Genomic DNA, 24,148 nt, shown 5'->3' on the forward strand with positions numbered 1-24,148 from the left:
GAGCAGTGACTTGTTCTCACTTAGGCTTTATGGCAGGTTTGTTGAGAAGAGACCACAGTAGGGTAAAGCACAAGTTGGAGGTACTTGAGAGGCTGATGTAGCAATTTAGGCCAGACATGAGGTAGCCTGTCCTGAGGATGAGTAAAGGAATGGTAAGAAGTGAGTGGGTACTGAGCCATCATATCTACTGTTCCCTTTGACTTGTGTGCTTTTCCCTGTATATCTGTTTTCTCATCTTCCTAAGGTCTCTGCTCAGAGAGCACTTGTTTAGAGAGGACTCCTTTGACCAACCTGTATAAGATATCAATATCCTGCCTATATATACCCTTCATTCCATCCTTACACTGGTTTTTCTCCATAGTGTTTATCACATTGGGCATATCTCTCTTCCCCCTTGCTATCTCCCTCCCCTGACCAGAGTAAAAGCTCTGTGATAGTAAAGACTTTGTCTACTTTGTTCACTGTTGTATTCCCAGTACTCAGAATAGTACCTGACCTGTAGTAGCAGCTCAAAAGTACTATGTTAAATGATGAAGTGAATGAATGGATCTCATTTCCTGTATTAGTTATCTACTGCTGTGTAACAAATGGCCCCCAGACCCAGGAGCTTACAATAACATTGATTATCTCACACAGTTTCTGAGAGCCAAAAGCTGAGAGCAGCCTAGGGAGTCATTCTGGCTCAGAGCGCCTCATGAGGCTGCAGTCAAGCAGTGCTGCAGTCATCTGGAGGCTTGACTGGGGCTGGAGGATTTGCTTCCAAGATGGGTCGCTCACAGAATGGATCACTCACAGAATGTGGCTTTTGGCAGAAGGCCTCATTTCCTAGCCTCATGGGTTGTCTGAGTGTCCTTACTTCGTCCAGAGCAAGTTATGAGATGAGATGAGGGAGCGAGCAAGAAGAGAGAGAAGGGAGCCCCAACGGCTTTTGTAACCCAACTTCGAAAGTGACATACCATCACTTCTGCCATATTCTCCAGTCACACAGACCAACATTGAGACAGTGTGGAAGGAAACTACACAGAGGCATAGATACCAGAAGGCGGTGATTGTGGGGGCCATCTTGGAGGCTAACCTAACACTCCTTTTTATCAAGACCTTTCTCCTCCCACCTCCAGCCAATCAACTGTAGCCCGCTGGTAGTAAACTGGTGACCCACAGCTATATCCAGGGCACGTGTGTTTTTTTGTTTGTTTGTTTTTAAAACCATTACCATGTTTTAGGTTATTAGAGGCAACATTAAAAAAAAGGGAAGGGGGGCGCCTGGGTGACGCAGTCGGTTAAGCGTCCGACTTCAGCCAGGTCACGATCTCGCGGTCCGTGAGTTCGAGCCCCGCGTCAGGCTCTGGGCTGATGGCTCGGAGCCTGGAGCCTGTTTCCGATTCTGTGTCTCCCTCTCTCTCTGCCCCTCCCCCGTTCATGCTCTGTCTCTCTCTGTCCCAAAAATAAATAAAAAACGTTGAAAAAAAAAATTAAAAAAAAAAAAGGGGAAGGGCAGGGGCACCATGGTAAAGGCAGGGGGGTGAAGGCCTGTTGCTGGATGACAGTTGGGCGGTTGGAATGAGAAGGCCATGGAGAATCTGAGACAGTTGGAAGGCAGTCCTGACCAGGGCAGAGGGATGTGGGAGACAGAGGCAAGGGAAAAATTTCAGAGGTGGGAAGAATAAAGAATAGTTCCCTGCAGAGAGAGAGGGAAATCAGGGTAGGATATGATCTGAGAGAGAGTTTCATCTGCCTTCACTGTACTTGAGGCAGAGAGAGGCACCATGAGGACAGGGTTCTGCCTTCTGGGAGCTCATGGCCCCATGAAGGAGGCAGGCACACTCACAAGAAACTAGGCTGCAAGGCTGAGTGAAAGGAATTTGCCAATAAAGCTGCAAAATCAGGTCACTGGATGCCAGAGGAGGGGGTTGAAAGTAAGTCTGGGACTCTCTGATCCTGAGATGAAGGCGGGCCATCCAGAGGAGGTGTCCCGCAAGCTCAGAGGTGGGGGGTAGGATGGGACTGAGATGCAAAGCTTTGTGAGTAAATGAATCAGGGAAAGGGGGCATTGATCAAGGAGGAATGAGACATCCAGGACCCAGCCGAGACCACCCGGAGAACTGGACACAGAACGGCAGAGGGGTTTAAGCAAGGGGTCTGGAGCCAGACAGCTTGGATTTGAATACTGATTCTGCCCCTGGTTGGTTGTGTCTTCTTGGGTCTCTGTTGTCTTCTCTTTGCTTTAACACCTCCATCTGTTAAATGGGTACCTACGGTGAAAGCTACGTGTACTGGTGAAGTTACATAGTAAGGGTTCAGTCGATGGTAGGCAGCCCTAAGGTGGTGCAAAATCACTGAAGTTCTGGGGGTAGAAAGCTTTAAGGAGAATTGGGTCAGGACCCCAACAAGGAACATCTATGAGCACCTGCGTGTGTTATTGCATTAATTTTCATGCAGCAACCTATGAGGAACCGTTAATCAAGTTTACAGATGAGGAAGTAGGCTCATAGATAGGAAGTGAGTGGCACAGGGTCACAGAGCAAGACAGATGTGGCGATGAGATGTGAAAGCATGTCTATGCAGCCCTACAGTCCACGTGCCCACATTGCCCTTCAGGAGCCCCCAGGAGAGCAAGGAGATTGAAGATGTTGGAGGAGCTGCTGAGCATGAGGGGAGGGAGCAAGGTGTGTGGGGCTGCAGCCTGGTGGCATGAGAGGGTCATGTAGCACTGAGCAGGGACATAGGACTTGTCTTCAGGTTAGGAGGTACAGAAGAGGCTATGGGGTGTCACTGATGGAGAAAGGCCCCTCAGGGTGTGGGAAGGGCTGAAATCAGGGTCACAGCTGACGGAGCTTAGTTTTGGAAAAAGGAAGAGAGGGAGTTGATTGACCAGAAGAGTCAAAGGTGGTGCTGTGCTTGCTCTGTGGGGGGGACAGGCAGATCAGCCCTGAGACATTGGTGAGCTGGTAGGACACACCCAACTGGAACCCTCAGCGTTTAGGCAAGGGCTCAGCAGGGCGGGGAGCGGGGAGGCCTGTGGGGAGAGAAAGCCAGCTGGGTGTCAGACCAGCCTGCAGTCTGTCCATCTACATCCCCATCTGCATAGGCTTTTTACAGATTGTTAGAATTTACTGGAAGGTCAAGATTTAACAAAACAACACATTCTGTCTTCACCCAGGCAGCTCATCTGTCAGGGGGGCCGACGGGGGGATGATGCTGTAATTGGTGAAGTGCAGGGTACTGTGGGCACCTCGGCAGAGGCGGCAGTGCTGACATGAGTTCTCAGTTAAGAGCCTAAGGAAAGGCGTGGGGAGGGGTGACGTAGGTGAGAGGCTGTAGACTGGGGCATCAGCTTCAGCAAATGTTGGAGGAGAAGACAACACATCGCAGAAACCGAAGTTCACAGCTGCTGGAGTATGTGGGTGTGGGGAGAAGCTTAAGGGCCCGGCAGCGCCTTGCACTTTCTTTTAATGAGGTTAATGGGGCCGTTAATGTCTTGAGCAGGGACAGCCATGATGGAATTTATCTTGAAAGCTGCCTCTACTTCCTCTGTGGGATGTGAATTGAGCGCACGCATGACTGAAGGCAGGAAACCAGGAGACTGTGGTGGTCTTGCAGGGGACAGATGACCCGGCCGTGTCAGGAAGCAGAGCGGCACGCTGAAGCAGTCATCCAGGGAAGGACCCAGGAGTCTCGGCAATTGTGAGGACCATGTCTTACACCTCAGTGTGAGGGTCGTGTTGCGGGGAGGGATGGGGTTTGTGCGAGGGGCAGGGGTAGGGGGGAGAGTTCAGTTTTGAAGCTGGGTTTTAATGCACATGTGGGACATCTGTGTGGTCATGTCCAGCAGGAGCCACAGTTGGGGAGCGGTGCTTTACAAGGGCTCTGGAAAGGAGGTGATGGCTGGGGAGCTGTCAGCACTAAAATGAAACCCCAAGTCTGGGTACAGTGTGTGGGAATAGGAAGATGGCTCAGCCTGGGAGAAATGAGGTCAAGGTTTGGCTTTGTTTTTGAAGATGGACGAGATGTGAACTAATTTAGACCCGGGTGGGAAGGAGCCAGTTGAGCAGGGGTGGTGGATCCCCAAAGAAGGGAGGGAACAGGAATGGACAGGTGTTGCTGAGAAGTTCAGAGTAGAGTGTCGAGTGCCAGGATCCACCCTGAGCAGGAGAGGGCAAGGGGCAGGGGCCAAAGGTCTGAGGGAAAGGGAGACAGGTTGATACCGCTGTTCTAAAGGCCAGGAGCGAGAATTGAGCAGAGACACTTGGGAGGAAGCCCCAGTCGGCACCGAGGGCTGCGCTGGGGTTGGAGACCAACACTCCACCTGGGCAGGAGAGGATGATCTTTGACCGATTTTGTCCACAGGACCCTGCGGCTTAGGCGCAGAGGAGGAAATGGACAGGAAACTGAGGTTTGGCTGGCCCCACACAAAGGACAGGCCACAGCCTCCACCCCGAATTCCAAAGGCATGGACGAGAGGTATATGCTGCAGAAATGATAGTGCAGCCAGCAGACGTCTGCACCTGGGGCTGAGAGGTTTGGGCAGCCCTTGCGTGGGGGTGTAAGGAGTCTCCTGGGAGAGACTTCTTTCCCCCTGAGGGACAACAAAGCCAGGTTCTGACCACTGGTCCTTCAACTAGAAGAGCGGGAAGCTACCTAGAGGATCCCCACAGGACAGCAGCCAAGCTCAGCAAGAGAGGGGTTGTTTGTGAGGACATCTGAGATGCTCATGTCCAGGAGGAGGAGATGCTCATGTCCAGGTGCTTGGCTCAGCTTTCGCACCCCAGCCAGTGCTGCCTGGGGGCTGCTCAGTCAATACCTGTGACCACAAACCGCCCTTCACACACCAGTCATACCCCTGAGCAATACCCACCCCATCCAGGGCTCCTTCCAGATGGGGAACACTTGCCCACAGAGCACATCACTTCATGCACACAACCTCGTGGAAGGGGTGCTTTGATACCGGTTTTGTGAACGAGAAAAGAGCAGATCGGAGAAGTTGAGTGATTTTTTTTTCCCCTAAGATCGCCCAGCTTGTGTGTGATGGAATCCGATCACAACACATCCTTTTGTCTTTTGACATCCAGCTGATGTTCCATGGTTGTTCCCTTCCCTGGGCCTATCTGGCAAGTGGCAACCCGCCCCCTGGTCAAGGTCACCTCCTAGCTGACTCCTGCCTACTGGAACATAGCTGGGGGCAGCTGAGGAAAGCCTCCCCACCCTGATGATGGAGCTTATGATCTTTAACCTCAAGTAGGCATGGCTGGGGGTGCTGTCTAGCCCACTCTTCTGAATGACTATTTCATACCTTCTTCTCTGACCTCACACCTTCTGGGAGCAGCCAAGGCCTTGGCATGCTCCCTGGTTGACAGTGGGAGACGGAGGCAGGGGCTGTGCTCCAGAACTGTGGCTCCCTCCCACCCTGAGTAAGCGAAGGGCTGGGCCTTTACCTGCATTGCCCCCTCCTCTGCCCTGTCCAGAGATCCACAAAACAAGCAGATTCCCCACGGTTTGACAATAGCTACTATTGACCCCAATTAACATATTTAATATGCTCTCGGGAGAGAAGGTGTTTTTGAATAGAGGTTCCGTTAATACTGCATTTTTCTCCGAATGTTCAGGGATGGGGGAACCATGACGGAACCAGTCTGTCTGTGTCCTCACAGGGGAGAAAATCTGGAACTGTATAGGCAGGCTCTCGCCTGGCTGCGTCTCACCTGGGAGGGCTGAGCTGACACGTGGGGAGATTCACTGAAACTCCAGCATCTCCCAGAACACACTGGGCCTCACGTACCACCTCTGCCTGAAGAGCACCAGGAACCAAGGAGAAATGTGTCTTTGGGGCAAGATAACCTCTCAGAGCCTCAGGGCTGTGGCCCAACTCTGTCACGTGTCACAGAGCAGAAAGAGTCTGACTAGGCTCTAGTCTGCCCCTGCCCCAGGGCCACAGTGTCTTTGGTTCACAAGCCTCTTTGAGCCAGTAATTACTTAGGGAGCTTTAAGAAACATATTGCAAAAAAATTATTTAAAAGCATTCCGTTTCTAATCCTAATTCTAGCTTTGTAACTGTCTAAATGGCTGCTGGAAACAGGCATTTCCTTCTTGGGCTGGAAGTTGAGGTGACCTTCTTTAGTGGCCAATACTGTCTTTTAAAACCACAAATCTCAGAGTTGACTCTGGCAGGTTGCGTGTCTACAGACACCTGGCCATGCAGATGATATGGCTCCCAAAGAGGAGTCCCTTATGGGTAAGACACAACAGCAATCACAACTGAAGAAGTGGCAGAAGTCCATAAAGTCCCCTCAGTGGAGGAGTCAGTTCAAATGGCTGGAGTTGGCATTCTTCTAACAGGGAGACTAGGCTGGGGGTTTTGCTGGAAGTGGACCTGTCAGATTTCCTGGCTCCCCATAGGCTCGGTGGCCCTAGGCCACACAGGTGGGTGGGCAGGAAGGTTCTGGTGCAGGAGCTGGTAGGCCTGGGTGGGTGTGGGTAGAGAAGCAGAGATGTGCAGAAGGACTATGCCCTGAATTGTGTTTCTGAGAGCTAGGAAATAGTACCCAGGTTAGAGTGGGCCCCCTCTGCAGAGTCATTGTTGAAGGTGCCAGGAAGAAAGGCCTAGAAGGAGCAGGGGGAGAGCCACGCCTCGGCACCAAGACTTCCCTGTTAGGTCCCAGGCCCTGGCAGCTTGACCTCCTGTCCTGTTCCTGTGAGCCTGATTTCCTGCCTCTTAGTTTCGGTCTCTTAGTTCTAGTCTTGGGGGGATCCTTGCACTTGCCCGTGGCCACTCCTCATCACTCTGTTCCCGGAAGCCTCTCTCTTGGGCTTCCCCAGCACCACCCCTAGGCTGCTTTCCCAGAGCCCCAGAGCTCTCTGGATGCTGTGAGCACTGTGCAGGAGCAGGGGGTGTGGGGAGCACCCTCTGCAGACTCCCGGCCCCCTCCCACAATGCGTCACTCTGGCCGCCTGGCCTGGAGTTTCCATAATGATGGTAACGAATTTAAGATTCCAAGCAGAAATTCCACTCTTTCAAGTGGTTCAAATACGCCAATGATGGGGAAGAGGAATGTGGGAACGGAGTCTCAAGGTGAATGGGGTGGGCGTGGGGGTGGCAGGCAGGCCTGAGGTCCATTTTCTCTCTGAAATTTCTTCTATACCCTCTCGTTGCTCCCCATACCTCCAATGCCCCACCTTCCCTCCCTCTCAGCTGCTACACTGCTTCCCATTTAAGCCAGAAAACCGAGAACTACCCCGATTTTATCAGTAGCCAGCAATTCCACTTAAACACTGGACCCTACCCTACTTCCTAGTCAAGGACATCCCTCCTGCAATTGACCTCCATCCACCTACACCTCTGTGGGGGATCATTTTCAAGCACATAAAATCATGCTGGGAGAGTCGACATTTAAAAATCTACTCTATTGAGGTATTATAATTTGGAGATAAAATTCACCCACTGTTAAGTGTGAAGTTAGGTGAATTTTGACAAATATATATACCCGCGTAACCACTGCCACCACCGTCAAGTTCTAGAAGATTGCTATCAGCACGCCCCAAAAAGTATCCCCTTGCTGAGCACTATTCCCTTGTATGGACACAGTACAATTTGTTCACGTGTTCGCCTGTTGATGTGCAATTGGGCTGTTTCCACTTTTTGGCTATTATGAATAAAAAGTGCAGTGAACATTCACGTGTAAGTCTTTGCATGGAAACGTGTTGTCACTTCTCTTGAGTAAATATCAAGTGAAATAGCCTGGCCATATGATAATGTATATTTAGTTTCATTAGAAACTTCCAAACTGTTTTCTGCAATGGTTGTACCATTTGACATTCCCAAAGCAGTCCATGAAAGTTCCAGATGCTACACTTAGTACTGCCGGGGAGGAGGGCGGGGTTCCCCAAAATTTAGCCACTCGTGTGTTTGTGTGTGTGTGTGTGTGTGTGTGTGTGTGTGTGTGTGTGTGTAGAGGTATGTCCATTTTGTTTGCAATGTGCTTTTTCTCTGACAATTACTGATGTGGACCACCTTTTCATGTAACTGCTGGCTATTCACACATCTTTTGTGAAGGGTATGCTCACTTGCCTACTGTATTAGCCTTCTACATATCACCACAAATATGTCAGATAAGACTAGAAAAATAAAGCACATTTATTGTCTCACAGTTTCCGTGGGTCAGGTACAGCTGAGCTGAGTCTTCTGTTCCGGTCCTACGGGCTGCAGGGAAGGTGTTGGGCAGTGCTGGGGTCCCACCTGGGGCCCAGGTCTCCTTCCAAGCACACGTGTTTGTTGGCAGAATTCATTTCCCTGCAGCTATAGAACTCATGGTGCTTTGCTTCAAGGCCAGCAGGAAAAATTTGCTGCTGCCTCTCGAAACTCACTTAAAGATTCACCTGATTAGCTCAGACCCACCCAGGATAATCTATCTCCCTTTTTAAATTTTAAATTTTGATTTTTGAAAGACAGAGAAGAGAGAGAGGAATGAATGGGGGAGGGGCAGAGAGAATCTCTCCTTTGATTAGCTTTAATTACATCTGTCAAAATGCCTTCATATAATATAACTTAATCATGGGAGTGACATCCATAATATTCACAGATCCCACTCATACTCAAGGAGAGATAATTATACAAAGGCATGGGTCAGTCATTGGGGTCATCATAGAATCCTTACCACACCCATTTTTAATTGGTTTGTCTCCTTTTGGAGTTATGTGAGTACTTTATAAATTTGGGGTATGATTCTTATGTAGATATGTATATTGTAAGTATTTTCTCCTAGCCCCTAAGTTTGCCTTCTCATTTTCTTAGTGTTTTTGGTAGAACAGGAATTTTTAATTTTGATGAAGTCCAACTGTCAACCTTTATAGTTCATGCTTTTTATCCCTCCACAAGGAATCTTTGCTTTCCCAAAAGTTGCAGTATTTTCTCCTATGTTTTCGAACCTTGATGGCTTTAACCCTTACATTTAGTTCTGTGACTCCTCATGAGTCAACTTTTGTGTATGATGTGAGTTAAGAGTTGAGATTCACTTACTTTTCCAAGAAGATACACCATTTTGCCAGCAGTATCTGCTGAAAACACCATTTCCCCCATTAAATTACTTTAATTTTATTTTAATGGTATTTTAACTGAAAATCAATTTTGTGTGTGTATTACATGTATGATATGTATGTATTATATATACAATATAATTCTAGATGATTCTATTGATTTCTCTTTCTATACTTAAATGTACAGTAATCTCTTTGACTACTATGTATTTACAGTAAGTCCTAAAATTGGGCAGATTATGTCCCTCAGCTTTGTTCTTTTCCACAATTTTTTTGGCTATTCTATGACCTTTGAATTTGTAAGTTTCAGCTTGTCAACTTCTAAAAAACAAAACAAAACAAAATAAAACTAAGCCTGCTAGGATTTTGATAGGGATTGTATCAAATGTGTGACTCAACTTGGGGAGAAATGCCATCTAACAATATTGAGCCTCCCATCCATAAACCTGGTATTTATCTCCATTTATATTCTTTCCGCATTTTTAGAGTTTTCCATGTACATGTTTTCCATATAATCAATTAAAGATTTCCCTGAGTATATACCATATTGTAGGTGCTATTATAAATGGTATTTTTACATGTTCATTGCTAGTGTATAGAAGTTGAATTGATTTTTGTATATTGACCCTGTATGTTTTGACTTAGCTAAATTCACTTAATAATGTAGCTGATTTTTTATGTTTCCTTAGGATTCTCTATATACATGATCACCTGCAAAAAAAGTTTTGGTCCTTCCTCTCCAGTCTGTATGCCTCTTTGCACTAGCTGAGCTCTCTAGCACAATGTTAGATAAAGTTGGAGACGCCAGACGTCTTCACCTTGTTTCCATTACTATGGAGGAGAGCCAGCCTTTCCTGAGGATTATTCAACGGTTGCCAAGTCTCAGCCATAAGTTCTTAATCATTTCCCCTCAGTGAGGCATGCACATGCATATAAAATTTTGTATAAGTTTAATTGGGTTGACCCCCCACCCTGGGAGGCCATATGTGTATTTATTTGATTCCACAGACCCATTTAATAAATCTTATACTAAGAGGAAGATAAAAGATTTTTAGCTGTTTGCAAGAGAAATGGAAAAGGAAGGAGATCCCTCAACAGCTGAAACTCTTTTTTTTTAATTTCATTTAAATCCAAGTTCGTTAACATATGGTGTAGTAATGATTTCAGGAATAGAATTTAGTGACTCATCACAACACCCGGTGCTCATCCCAACAAGTACCCTTCTTAATGCCATCGCCTGTTTAACCCATCCCCCACCCCAATACCCCTCCAGCAACTCTCCGTTTGTTCTCTGTATTTAAGAGTCTCTTATGGTGTGTCTCCCTTTCTGTTTTTTTCTTTTTTAATGTTTATTTATTTTTGAGAGAGAGCATGAGCAGGGGAGGGAGACACAGAAACTGAAGTAGGGTCCAGGCTCTGAGCTGTCAGCACAGAGCCCAATGAGGGGCTCAAGCCCACAAACCATGAGATCATGAAGTCTGGCGCTTAACCGACTGAGCCACCCAGGTGCCCCAACTCCCTCTCTGATTTTATATTATTTTTTCTTCCCTTATCATCTGTTCATCTGTTTTGTTTCTTACATTCCACATATGAGTGAAATCATATATTTGTCTTTCTCTCACTGATTTCATTTAGCATGATACACTCTAGTTCCATCCACATCATTGCAAATGGCAAGATTTCGTTCTTTTTGATCACTGAGTAATGTTCCCTTGTATGTAAATAATGGGGTGTGTGTGTGTGTATGTATATATATATGTGTGTGTATATATATGTGTGTGTGTATATACATATATATATCATACATATATACATACATATATCACCTCTTTTAAACATTTTTTTAATGTTTTTATTTTATTTTCTTTTTTGGGAGAGAGAGAGAGACAGTGCGAGCAGGGAAGGGGCAAAGAGAGAGGGAGACAAAGAATCTGAAAGAGGCTCCAGGCTCTGAACTGTTGGCACAGAGCCTGACACGGGGTTCGAACTCACGGATGGTGAGATCATGACCTGAACCGAAGTTGGATGCTTAACCGACTGAGCCACCCAGGCGCCCCTATACCACATCTTCTTTATCCATTCATCAGTCAATAGACCTTTGGGCTCTTTCCAAACTTTGGCTATTGTCGATAATGTTACTATAAACATTGGGGTGCATGTGCCCCTTCGAAACAGCATACCTGTATCCTTTGGATAAATACCTATTAGTGCAATTTGGGGGTTGTAGGGTAGTTCTATCTTTAATTCTTTGGGGAACCTCCATACTGTTTACCAGAGTGGCTGCACCAGCTTGCATTCCCACCAACAATGCAAAAGAGATCCTCTTTCTCCACATCCTCGCCAACATCTGTTGTTGCCTGAGTTGTTAATTTTATCCATTCTGACAGGTGTGAGGTGGTATCTCACTGTGGTTTTGATTTGCATTTTCCTGATGGTGAGTGATGTTGAGCATTTTTTCATGTGTCTGTTAGCCATCTGGATGTCTTCTTTGGCAAGGTCAACCACTGAGACTTCTCGCCAAACCCCTCGACTGCCGGCTAGCGCAGGCAGATGCCCGTACCCGTTTCTATGAAGATGGCAGCAATGGGCCCCAAGCCAAGTGGAAGACACGTGTAATTTGGAAGACCAGGGGACCAAATCTTCCTTAAGGAAGGAGTAAGCAATGATGCCATCTTGAGAAGGTGATTTTTTCAACAGCTGCCAAATCTCCCTAATTAATAGAACAGTAGACAGCAAAGGGAAATAATCTGGAATCTATGAATGCACAACTGATTGTTTACAGCATTCCAGAGTTTCCAAAGATGTCGGCATCAGTAAAGCCTTAAACCTATATAATTATTAAAACCCTTATTGGAATAAGGAATATTTAATAGTTTAAATTATTAATTAATATTTAATTAATTATTTAATATTATATTATAATATTATATATTAATTATTTAATATTATTAATATTTAATACTATTAATATTATTTAATAGTATTAAATTAATATTTAATATTTAATAGTTTTGGTGTTCCTGTCTCATACTGCTGTCCAGGTCACAACATGAGGAAACAGCTTACCCTCTGGGCACTTCTTTAGAAAAAGGGACACCCTGCACTGGATTGGCTGAACAGTGCAGATGGGGTCATCCTGGGTAGCAGTTTCCTTAGGAAATGCTTTACTTTGGAAGGCTCCAGTGAACAGTGAAAGGGATGATGCCCTGAAAGGTTTGTATTGCTTTGCAAATAGAAGATAGTATTATTTGATTCCTCTTCTTCCCCCTCCCCACCACCTCCAACCCCATATAAAAACATGGATGGCTGAGAAGCAAAATAGTACCCACCTATCCCTAAGGAGGCCAAATTGAACAAGGTCTCTTCCCAAAACACCCAGCATCAGGAAAGATGGAGTGTGTACCTATGTGGTGACCAGATGTCATGGAAGAAGGACAAGGGGGCATATCACCAGTGCCATAGGGTATAAATACAAAATAGGGTTTACTGGCGAGAAATCTGACAAGCAGAGAAGTGCAATGTACATGATTCCTGAACAACCCAGAATCCCCAAGAGAGGTAGGCCAGGCTGGGCAGAACTGGGCTGGATACATCATGGAATACCATGGTAAAGAGGGGCCCTCCTATCATAAAGCTCTAAAGATGTATGAGGATGGGGTGGAAGGTTAATGCTGGACTTCTACAGATTTCTCAAGGTGGAGTTTTTGGGGATCCCCAAGAATATCCTGACTAGAAGAGAAAGAGTAGGGGAGACACCCCTCACCCTGAACACCACTGTCCTACTCCCCTGGGGTGATGGAAGTTCTGACACTGCCATAACTGTCTGAAAAGCCCCTAGACATGAACCCCTGCTACTCTCCAAATGACTCTCTGTTTACTCTGTATCTTCTCTGCCATCCCTGTTCTCGGCCACAACCCATCGCTGAGGGCATTCTTCTATTTATATTCTATTCAGCAAATACTGCCAGAACATCTTCCAAAAGTCCCATCTTGTCTAAGTTCTGAGGGCCTGGAAAAGGATGATACTAAGGGAACCCCTGCGTCCATCTTAAAGCCTCTATCCATCCAGCCCCCAGTGGCATCTTTCTGAGGCTCAGCTCACCTGTGACCCTCTTGGGCTCAAACAGTTTCATCCATGTTTCTAGATTGAAATCTAGAACATTTCATGAAAAGCCTTGGTTCCTTGGTTCCTCTATCTGGACGTTGCTGTCTCCGTGAGCTGTGCCTCCATCCTGTTTTATAGTGTCAACTCCCACTGGTCTGCAGGCCTCACCTTTGCCTCACTCATACTGGGCTCATTTGGCCCCAGCAATGCCCATCATTTGTCCTGGACCTCTGGTTTGAAGTGTGGCCCCTACCATCCATGGGTCACTGACATCCAGCCAGTCCTCTACTCGTGCCTCACGTGCAGAAAGTCCTCCTTGACGGTGGCTGCCCTCACTCCCTCTCTCTCAATCCCCTGGTTTCTGGGATCACGTAAGCTTTGAACCTCAGCCCACACAGAGTTGGGGTTACTCTCCAGTTGATTTCTATAGCTCTGTCCTGAATGCTTCCATCAACAGGAGCTCCTTGAACCAGGGACCACACAGCCCTGAGATCACAAAGGAGGGAAAGAGCGTTCCTTGGTGCCCCCCGCCCCCCTGCCATGCCCATGCCTCACTAAAACATGGAGGACTATGTGCTGCAGAGGAAACAACAGGCAGAATGTCAGAACACTGGGTTCTGTCCTCCAATGAGCCTTAAGGCTATCGTTTCTATCTTTGGGCTTCAGTTTCTACAGCTGTGAAATGGAACTGTGGGGCTGGGCTAAGTGATTCCTAAAAGCCTTTGCAGTTTTCAGGATTCAGTGTTCTCCATTCCTGGGTGTCAACTCTCTTTGCATATCAGAATCACTGGAGAAACTCAAAGTCTATCAACACCTGTGCCCCTCTCCCAGGGATATAAGACGCAACTGGCTTGAGATGGAGCCCAGGCCCCCAGGATTTTATAAAAGTTCATCAGATGATTCTCATGTGCAGACATGATTGGGAACCCGAGATCCTGAGTTTGGCTGGGGAGCCAGCTGATTAGAAGGACATGGTTAATCCTCGGACAAAGCTATGGTCTCGTGCTGCCCCCTGGTGTCCAGATTTCTCACTACAGACAGATTTCCACAGCATCTAAGTTTTTGAACCTGGGGCAGGAAAAATGTGACTCAGGAGGAGAACAGTAAGAGGAGAGGAGAAAAAGACCTAGAGGTCTCCATGACCCAGAGGTACACAGATTCACAGGCATTTCCCTCCCCGCTTTTCCCTACAACAAAGTGCCCCCAGAGACTGAGTCCTGGAGACAGTCATATCTGCATTAGTGTGAAACCTGTCCCTCTAGGTCCAGGGGCTGGGTGTAAGGGGATTCAGAAGGAGAAAGGTTCAAGGAGTTCCTGAGACAGCAATGCCAAGCAGGAGACTTGAGATGATAAGAGATTATATGTAGGAGGCAGGCTTGATGTTAGCTCTATCGTTATTTACTGGTAACTGTAACTTCAGGCAAGCCTTGGTGATGACTACCCACCTCACAGCACTATTCTGAACACCAACGTGCTCACGGACAAAGTATTCTGTCAAGATCCCTGGAATTTTAATAGACTCCAGACTGTCCAAAGTCCAGGCCCATTTGATGTGAGGTAGGGCTTCCCAAACCTGGTTTGTGAGTCTGAAAAAACTGGGTAAGTGTTCTTTCTTTTGTTCTTTCTTTCTTTCTACCTATTTTGAGAGAGAGAGAGAGAGAAAATAAGCCAGGGAGGGGCAGGGTGATAGGAAGAGAAAGAGAATCCCAAGCAGGCTCCAAGCTGTCAGCACAGAGCCCAACGTGGAGTTCAAACTCACAAACTACGAGATCATGACCTGAGCTGAAACCAAGAGTTTGACCCTTAACCGACTGAGCCACCCAGGCACCCAAGTTTTCTTTTCTTTTCTTTTCTTTTTTCTTTTTTTTTTTTTTTACCATAAAATAAAAGCATTTGCAAGTATTACTTTATCATCACAATGCAATCTACATTTTATTTACAAGACCAAGAAGTTTTAAAATCTGGTAGTCTTGAAGCCTATAGGTTAATAAGGCTCAGGGGAAGTGGAAGCAAAGGGGTGGGCTGAAGAACTCCCCATTTTGTGGCAGCCCACGGGACCACACAGGGGTGGGTATGTTGCTATGGATGAGACTAGGCTGGGCATGTATATGAAAGCCCTGGGGGTCTTCTCATCAGCAGCAGGCCCCAGATGGGTGGGAGGCTACGCGTCAACACGTGGATGACCTCACATGTGGGCCAAGCTCCTTCTCTCCTCTGGTGCCTTCCAGCACCAACCCCTGCACCTAGTACATTCCAATCCATGCTTCAGCTCTCACCTCAAACCTCATCTTCTTAGGGCAGACTTCCTTCACACCCCCAAGTCAAATGCCCCAGTTTTCAGTGTTCTCAAAGCATGCTTTATTTGTCCTTCAAGGATCATGATTTTAGTTCATTTTAAGATGAGCTGTTTGGGGTCAGTATGTCCCCAATGAGAGTGAAATTTTCACAGAGGGACTGAGAACCCAGCACAGCACCTGGCCCATCACAAGGAGCTCAGTACGTTATTGAATGAACGAATGAATCCCATCCTGAAAACCAACACTCTTTTCTCATTGTCATCCCCAATTTTCCTCTCATTAATTCAGGTCAAGGGAATTCATTTCAACGTGGTCAGCATAGCCACTTTTTACTTATTTTAAAAAGAAATCATTGGGGCACCTGGGTGGTTCAGTCGGTTAAGCGCCCGACTTCGGCTCAGGTCGTGATCTCGCGGTCCGTGAGTTTGAGCCCCGCGTCGGGCTCTGTGCTGACAGCTCAGAGCCTGGAGCCTGTTTCAGATCCTGTGTCTCCCTCTCTCTGACCCACCCCCATTCATGCTCTGTCTCTCTCTGTCTCAAAAATAAATAAACATTAAAAAAATTTAAAAAAAGAAATCATTGATTTATTAGGCTAAATTAATAACAGATTATTCATACATTAGATATAGTAACAAAATTCATGCCTCAGCATGCCGTTGATCTCCACCTTTTTCTAGAAACACTTGAGTCTAACATCCTTCTTGCTGCCCATGTGCCCATTTGCTGTTCAGCTTTGTTTCTAAGAGAAAATAGAGGCACTTGGGTGGCTCAGTCGGTCAAGGGTCAGACTCTTGATTTCAGCTCAAGTCACGATCCCACGGTTCATGGGATCGAGCCCTGCAGTGGGCTCTGTGCTGACAGCTCAGAAGCCTGTTTCGGATTCTCTGTCTCCTTCTCTCTCTGCTCCTCCCTGACTCACACACGCATGCTCTCTCTCTCTCTCAAAATAAAAAATAAAATAAACAACAAAAAAGAGAAAATATATGCATATACCCCACCACTTCAATTACAGTGCCAAAGTAGCACTACAAAATGATCTCTAGTCAATGTAGAGGCCAAGGGCAGCAATTAACCTCATACCATCCAATGCCTGGCAATAGGCATTCCTGGTCAGGATCGCAGGTAAGAATTGTGCTCATCTGCTTTCCACAGGTGGGGTAACTATCAGGACCATGCTGCTCAAAATATGGTCCCAAGACCAGCAATACTGGCATCACCTCAGAGCTTGTCAGAAATGCAGAGTCTCAGGGGCGCCTGGGTGGCTCAGTTGGTTAAGCATCTGACTTCGGCTCAGGTCATGATCTCGCGGTTCACCAGTTCAAGCCCGCGTGGGGCTCTGTGCTGATAGCTCAGAGCCTGGAGCCTGCTTCGGATTCTGTGTCTCCCTTTCACTGCCCCTCCTCTGCTCATATACTCTGTCTCTCTCTCTCTCTCAAAAATAAACATTAAAAAAAAATTTTTTTTAAAGAAATGCAGAATCTGTTTTCTCCCCAAACCAAAGAATAGAATATGTGTTTTAATAAGCTACCCTGATAATACACTCACATAAAAGTTTGAGAACTGCTCTTGTTGGCTGCAGGATTACCAAACTTCAAAGTTCATGGATCCTCTGAATAACACTGATTACTCGCAGATCTGGGTGTCGAAACCCTTTCTCCCACAATTCTTCAAGAAATTAAATCTTAACTAAATCTGAAGAGGCTAAAAAAATTTGTCAATAATTTTCCAAGCTATTTTGACCAACAAAAGCGTACTGCTTACAAATCTTGCATTGGCCTTATTCTTCTGATGATACTCACTTCGCTTTATCTGCTTCGTGTTTACATCGCCTCGGCAAAGAGACACTGGGTCGGTCAGTGTCCCTGAGCTGTGGCCATGTTTAGAGGCTCATTCCTAGAAAAATCAATTAACTATTGAAATTTAACTTTCACAGCAAAAAATACCTTTAAGCCTTGATGTGTCTGGCTAACACATGACATGAAGCCGTGGGAAACTAGATAGAGGATAAGGATGGGTAAGCACAAACGTACTCTCCAGGTCCACGAAAATGAGTATTCATTCCTTACATGGCCAGTCAGCTCACAAGAGATTCTCATGTGATGAGAGCTGCTGGCTGAAATCAGCCCACTTTTGACGTTCTGATTCCTTCCTCCACAAGAAGCCATGTGAATTTTTTTAAAACATTTTTATTATTTTTTTAATGTTTATTTATTTTTGAGAGAGAGAGAAGGAGGGAGACAGAGGATCCAAAGTGGGCTCTGCTCAGACAGCAGAGAGCCCAATGCAGGGCTCGAACTCATGAACCATGAGATCATAACCGGAGCAGAAGTTGGACACTTAACCGACTGAGACACCCAGGCACCACACCTGCCCCCCTCTCCCCACCCCCGGCCCCCTGCCCCGGCCATGTGAATTTTTTACGGTTGTTGTTAATGGTTTCCTCTTCTAGAGAAAAAGATAAATAACTAAACTGGGTTTCTTTTAATTGACAGTTTCAGGAGCACCTGGCTGGCTCAGCTGGTAGAGCATGCAACTCTTGATCTCAGGGTTGTAGGTTCGAGCCCCATGCTGGGTGTAGAGATTTCTTAAAAAAAAGAAAATATTTTAAAAACAAACAACCACCACCACAAAACATTTTCAGATGAGCTTAGGTGTCAAAAGCCAGGTTTCTGAAGATCTGACCACTACTAAAGAAGGTGAAAAAGACTTTGTAGACGGATCCTGGAACGTAGACTTATAGGCAGAACATGAAGGCTACCCTTTCATACCCAGTCAAGCTAATTGTCCTCTGAACACCAAACAAGGCTCTACGGTTGGCAGAACTCTTTAAAGTATAAAAATCGAGTTTGACTATCATATTCGTTCAGATGATACTAAGACATTTGAATGACTTCTCTGAGATCACGGGAACATCTTGTTCCTAGCAAAGCAACAATTAGCATCTGGGTCTTCCGATTTGGAATCGAGTGCTATTACCATCTATACCAGCCTGCTTGTGAAACATAATGCCTCTCTTTATGGCACAAGAAGAGCAATGACAACAAAACAGAAAACTAAAACCACCTAAGGGCAGGGACTGTCTGCTTATCGCTTTACCCAGTATCTCATAACATCATGTATTCACTAGTACTCAGTAAGTATTTGTTGAACGATTTGCAACAGATTATAATGTAATAAATATTTCTGAGTGACCTACAATTAACTAGGCAGCATAGAGGCAAATTTACATCATTCCCTTCATCTTGCACTACTCTTACCGCCACCATTAGTGTTATTATTAGAGTTGTATACAGTTAATACATAAGGTAAAGACATAAAAATATGGAGGATCACCATTTTCTCTCACTTGGAAGAGAAGAAAAGAAGGGTGTCATGGACGCTTGGGTGGCTTAGTTAATTAAGCGACCGACTTCAGCTCGGGGGTCATGATCTCCGGGGTTGTGAGTTTGAGTCCTGAGCTCTATGCTGACAGCTCAGAGTCTGGAGCCTGCCTCAGATTCTTGGCTCCTTCTCTCTTTGCCCCTCCCCCGTTTGCACTCTCTCTCTCTCTCTCTCTCTCAAAAATAAACATTTAAAAACTTAAAAAAAAAAAAAAGAAAGAAAGGTGGCAGAAATGGGTGAATAGTATTTCTTGGAACCTGTAGAAAGAAGGGTTACCTTAGACATAACTTGAAAATTGGCAACGTCTAGAATTTATACATAATTGTCTTTTTTCAACAAACATATTTTCAGAGGGAATGCTATCCTTGAATTTTGCCCCAGTTTATGCAATTCCCAGAGAAATGTCACTATCACAGGCAAAAAGCAAAGGGACACAGTCCATGAATACTTTGATGGCTAGCTTTTCAGTCTTCGCCAGGAGCTCGTGCTTTGTAGTTCCTTTTCTCCCCCCTCCCTCTTTGCATTGGACAATGTAGAAATATGTAAACATAGGAATCAATGATTTAGAAGACATAAAAAAAGAATAGCAATTATGTCTAAGGATCTGTGCTAAAGCTACCTGATCAACATCCTTCAAAAATAGCCTCTTTGGGAGAGGATGGTCTTTCATTGTAGCTCAGGCCTGTCCTAGGGAAGAAATCTAGAAAAAACTCCTACCATGTAAATTGCTTGATTTCTCGTGATATTTCATTTTTACCATCGAAGCCTTCTACCTGCCAAAACCCTAAGTGAAAGAGTGTGTAATACAGAATGAGACAGAACTCCAGGGCAATTGTGGCCCCGCCCCCTACTGCTGGTTCAGTGGCCCCTGGCAGGTGGCCAACGGTACCTAAAGGCCAGCAATTATCATCACCACTGCTATTATCTCCACGTTACCATTGTGGTTGGTGTTCCAAGCCTCCTGCTCCATTTCTGAGGATTTTCCCAGTATCCACGTGGGTCCTCATGGATCTACCATACCAACTGCTTCTCCTGAGGTGCGGAAAAAGTCACTTCTGAGCTTCTGCCCTCCAGCACTGAACTTTAGATGATAAAGTAGCTGCTTGGTCTTCTCGCTTCTAGGCAGATTACCAAGAATGATTTTCAAATTTTTCTCCTGAAAAAAAAATCAATACAAATACAACGCTAATAAATACTACACCTAACAATACAATAATACAATATTAATAAATCAACATGGATGTTGGAGGTAAGGGCAAGAGACAGACATGGAGGGAGACAATGAGTGTTCCCAAGTGTGGGATACCGAATAGGGCTGCACTGATATTGACTCCAGTAGGGACCTAAAAGCGAGCCAAACTGGCGCCTGAGTGGCTCAGTCAGTTGAGCGTCCAACTTTGGCTCAGGTCATGCTCTCGCAGTTTGTGGGTTCGATCCCCGCACTGGCCTCTGTGCTGACAGCTGGGAGTCTGGAGCCTGCTTTGGATTCTGTGTCTCCCTCTCTCTCTGCTCCTCCCCTGCTCGCATTCTGTCCCTCTTTGTCGCTTAAAATAATAAAATAAAACGTTAAAAAAAATGTTTTTTAACCAGCAAAACCAACCTTTTCAGAGGAACATTCCTCACTGAGTCTTTTTTTTTTTTTTTTTTTTTTAGTGTATTTACTTATTTTGAGAGAGAAAGGGAGAGCACGAGCAGGGGTGGGGCAGAGAGAGAAGGAGGGAGAGAGAATCCCAAGAAGGCTCTGAGCTATCTGCACAGACCGGACCAACCCAAGATCATGACCTGAGCAAAAGTGAAGAGTCAGACGCTTAACCGATTGAGCCACCCAGGCACTCCCCTCCACCCTTTTTTAAAAAAGTTTATTTACTTATTTGGAGAGAGAGAGAGACTCAGTTACTGAGTCTAAGCTTGTGGACCATTTTGAGGTAATCTTTGAAAGTTATTGACCCTCTCCACAGAGAAACATTCACAGACACACTACATTTTGAATGAATACTAATGCTTGACACATCAGGGTGATAACTGGACCTTTTTTGATTCCCTGAGCCTCATTTTAAGAAAGCCTAGTCTAAGATTAGCCCCTACCTTTGAAAATAAGAAGACAAAAGTGGGCATTCAGTCTCCTGGGATGGAAGAGGAAAACAAGAGGATCCCTGCGCTATCAAGAGATAAGAGCAAACCCTGCACTGAGGTACGGACAGTTGTAATACAAAAATTAAGGGGCCAGATCTCCCCGGGGAAAGGAAGAAATTATAATGCCCCTAAGAGAAGATGGTGTTGCCATGCACTGCAGAACTTTCCTAATACAGGATTCCTACAAATTGAGGGTTTTTTTTTCCTTTAACAAGATGGGAAAAAATTAATGATTCATCCTAGCCAAGTTTTAGGAATACAGGTCATTCTTGGTGGTACCCTTGGCTCACTTCTTTTAGAAGTCACCTACAGTGGTCAACAAAAGAAAGCCAGAGTAGCCATACTTATATCAGACAATCTAGACTTTAAAATGAGGACTGTATCAAGAGATGCAGAAGGGCATTATATCATAATCAAGGGGTCTATCCACCAAGAAGACATGACAATTGTAAACATTTACGCACCAAAGGTTGAAAGCACCCAAATATATAAATCAATTAATCACAAACATAAAGAAACTCATTAATAGTAGAACCATAATAGGAGACTTCAACACCCCACTCACAGCAATGGACAGACCATCTAATCAAAAAACCAACAAGGCAATAATAGCTTTGAATGACACTCTGGACCAGATGGACTTAACACATATATTCAGAACATTTTATCCTAAAGCAGTGGAATATACATTTTTCTCCAGTGCACATGGAACGTTCTCCAGAATAGACCACACACTAGGACACAAAACAGCCCTCAACGAGTACAAAAAGATCGAGATCATACCGTGCATATTTTCAGATCACAGAGCTATGAAACTCGAAATCAACCACAAGAAAAAATTTGGAAAGGTAACAAATACTTGGAGACTAAATAAAATCCTACTAAAGAATGAATGGGCTAACCAAGAAGTTAAAGAGGAAATTAAAAATTTCTTGGAAGCCAATGAAAATGATAACACCACAACCCAAAACCTCTGGAACACAGGAAAGGCAGTCATAAGAGGAAAGTATATAGCAATCCAGGCCTTCCTAAAGAAGGAAGAAAGATCTCAGATACACAACCTGACCTTACACCTTAAAGAGCTGGAAAGAGAACAGCAAATAAAACCCCAAAACAGCAGAAGACAGGAAATAATAAAGACTAGAGGAGAAATTAATGCTATGGAAACCAAAAAAAAGAAAAAAAAAAAAAAAAAAAGAAACCAGTAGAACAGATCAATAAAACCAGAAGCCGGTTCTTTGAAAGAATTAACCAAATTGATAAACCACTAGCCAGTTTGATCAAAAAGAAAAAGGAAAGGACCCAAATAAATAAAATCAAGAATGAAAGAGGAGAGATCACAACCAATACAGAAGAAATAAAAACAATAATAAGAGAATATTATGAGCAATTATATGCCAATAAAATGGGCAATCTGGAAGAAATGGACAAATTCCTAGAAATATATACACTACCAAAACTAAAACAGGAAGAAATAGAAAATTTGAACAGACCCATAATCAGTAAAGAAATCGAATTAGTAATCAAAAATCTCCCAAAAAACAAGAGTCCAGGGCCAGGTGGCTTTCCAGGGGAATTCTACCAAACATTTAAGGAAGAGTTAACACCTATTCTCTTGAAGCTGTTCCAAAAAATAGAAATGGAAGGAAAACTTCCAAACTCTTTCTATGAAGCCAGCATTACCTTGATTCCAAAACCAGACAAAGACCCCACTAAAAAGGAGAACTATAGACCAATTTCCCTGATGAACATGGATGCAAAAATCCTCAACAAGATATTAGCCAACTGGATCCAACAATACATTAAAAAAATTATTCACCATAACCAAGTGGGACTTATACCTGGGACGCAGGGCTGGTTCAATATCCGCAAAACAATCAACGTGATTCATCACATCAATAAAAGAAAGGGCAAGAACCATATGATCCTCTCAGTAGATGCTGAGACAGCATTTGACAAAATACAGCATCTTTTCTTGATAAAAACCCTCAAGAAAGTAGGGATAGTAGAATCATACCTCGAGATCATAAAAGCCATATACAAAAGAAATGGACCCACAAACATATGGCCAACTAATCTTTGACAAAGTAGGAAAAAATATCCAATGGAAAAAAAAGACAGTCTCTTCAGCAAGTGGTGCTGGGAAAACTGGACAGCAACATGCAGAAGAATGAGCCTGGACCACTTTCTTACACCGTATACAAAAATAAACTCAAAATGGATGAAAGACCTAAACGTAAGACAGGAACCCATCAAAACCCTCAAGGAGAAAGCAGGCAAAAACCTCTTTGATCTTGGCTGCAGCAACTTCTTACTCAACACGTCTCCGGAGGCAAGGGAAACAAAAGCAAAAATGAACTACTGGGATCTCATCAAAATAAAAACCTTCTGCACAGCGATGGAAACAAGCAGCAAAACTAAAAGGCAAGCAACAGAATGGGAGAAGATATTTGCAAACGACATATCAGATAAAGGGTTGGTATCCAAAATCTATAAAGAACTTATCAAACTCAACACCCAAAAAACAAATAATCCAGTGAAGAAGTAGGTAAAAGACATGAATAGACACTTCTCCAAAGAAGACATCCAGATGGCCAACCGACACATGAAAAAATGTTCAGCATCACTCATCATCAGGGAAATACAAACCAAAACTACAATGAGATACCACCTCACATCTGTCAGAATGGCTAACATTAACAACTCAGGCAAAAACAGATACTTGCCAGGATGCAAAGAAAGAGGATCTCTTTTGCATTGTTGGTGGCAATGCAAGCTGGTGCAGCCACTCTGGAAAACAGTATGGAGGTTCCTCAAAAAATTTAAAATAGAACTACCCTACGACCCAACAACTGCACTACTAGGCATTTATCCACGGGATACAGGTGTGCTGTTCCAAAGGGACACTTGCACCCCCATGTTTATAGCAGCACTATCAACAATAGCCAAAGTATGGAAAGAGCCCAAATGTCCATCAATGGATGAATGGATAAAGAAAATGTGGTGTATATATACAATGGAGTATTACTCGGCAATCAAAAAGAATGAAATCTTGCCATTTGCAACTATGTGGATGGAACTAGAGGGTATTATGTTAAGCAAAATTAGTCAGAGAAAGACAAATATCATATGACTTCACTCATATGAGGACTTTAAGACACAGAACAGATGAACATAAGGGAAGGGAAGCAAAAATAATAAAAAA

The 24,148-nt window shown here is 44.7% G+C and overlaps 1 long non-coding RNA gene across 1 annotated transcript; it reads left to right on the plus strand.

The window, feature by feature from the left end:
- Nucleotides 1-1,484: 1,484 nt before the first annotated feature.
- On the plus strand, nt 1,485-9,391 carry LOC125934869 (uncharacterized). Its single transcript, XR_007461562.1, has 3 exons — nt 1,485-1,916; nt 3,487-3,710; nt 4,348-9,391. It is a non-coding gene; the product is annotated as an uncharacterized LOC125934869 (long non-coding RNA).
- Nucleotides 9,392-24,148: the final 14,757 nt, after the last annotated feature.

Source organism: Panthera uncia, chromosome D1, assembly GCF_023721935.1.
Source record: "Panthera uncia isolate 11264 chromosome D1, Puncia_PCG_1.0, whole genome shotgun sequence".
Classification (NCBI taxonomy): domain Eukaryota; kingdom Metazoa; phylum Chordata; class Mammalia; order Carnivora; family Felidae; genus Panthera; species Panthera uncia.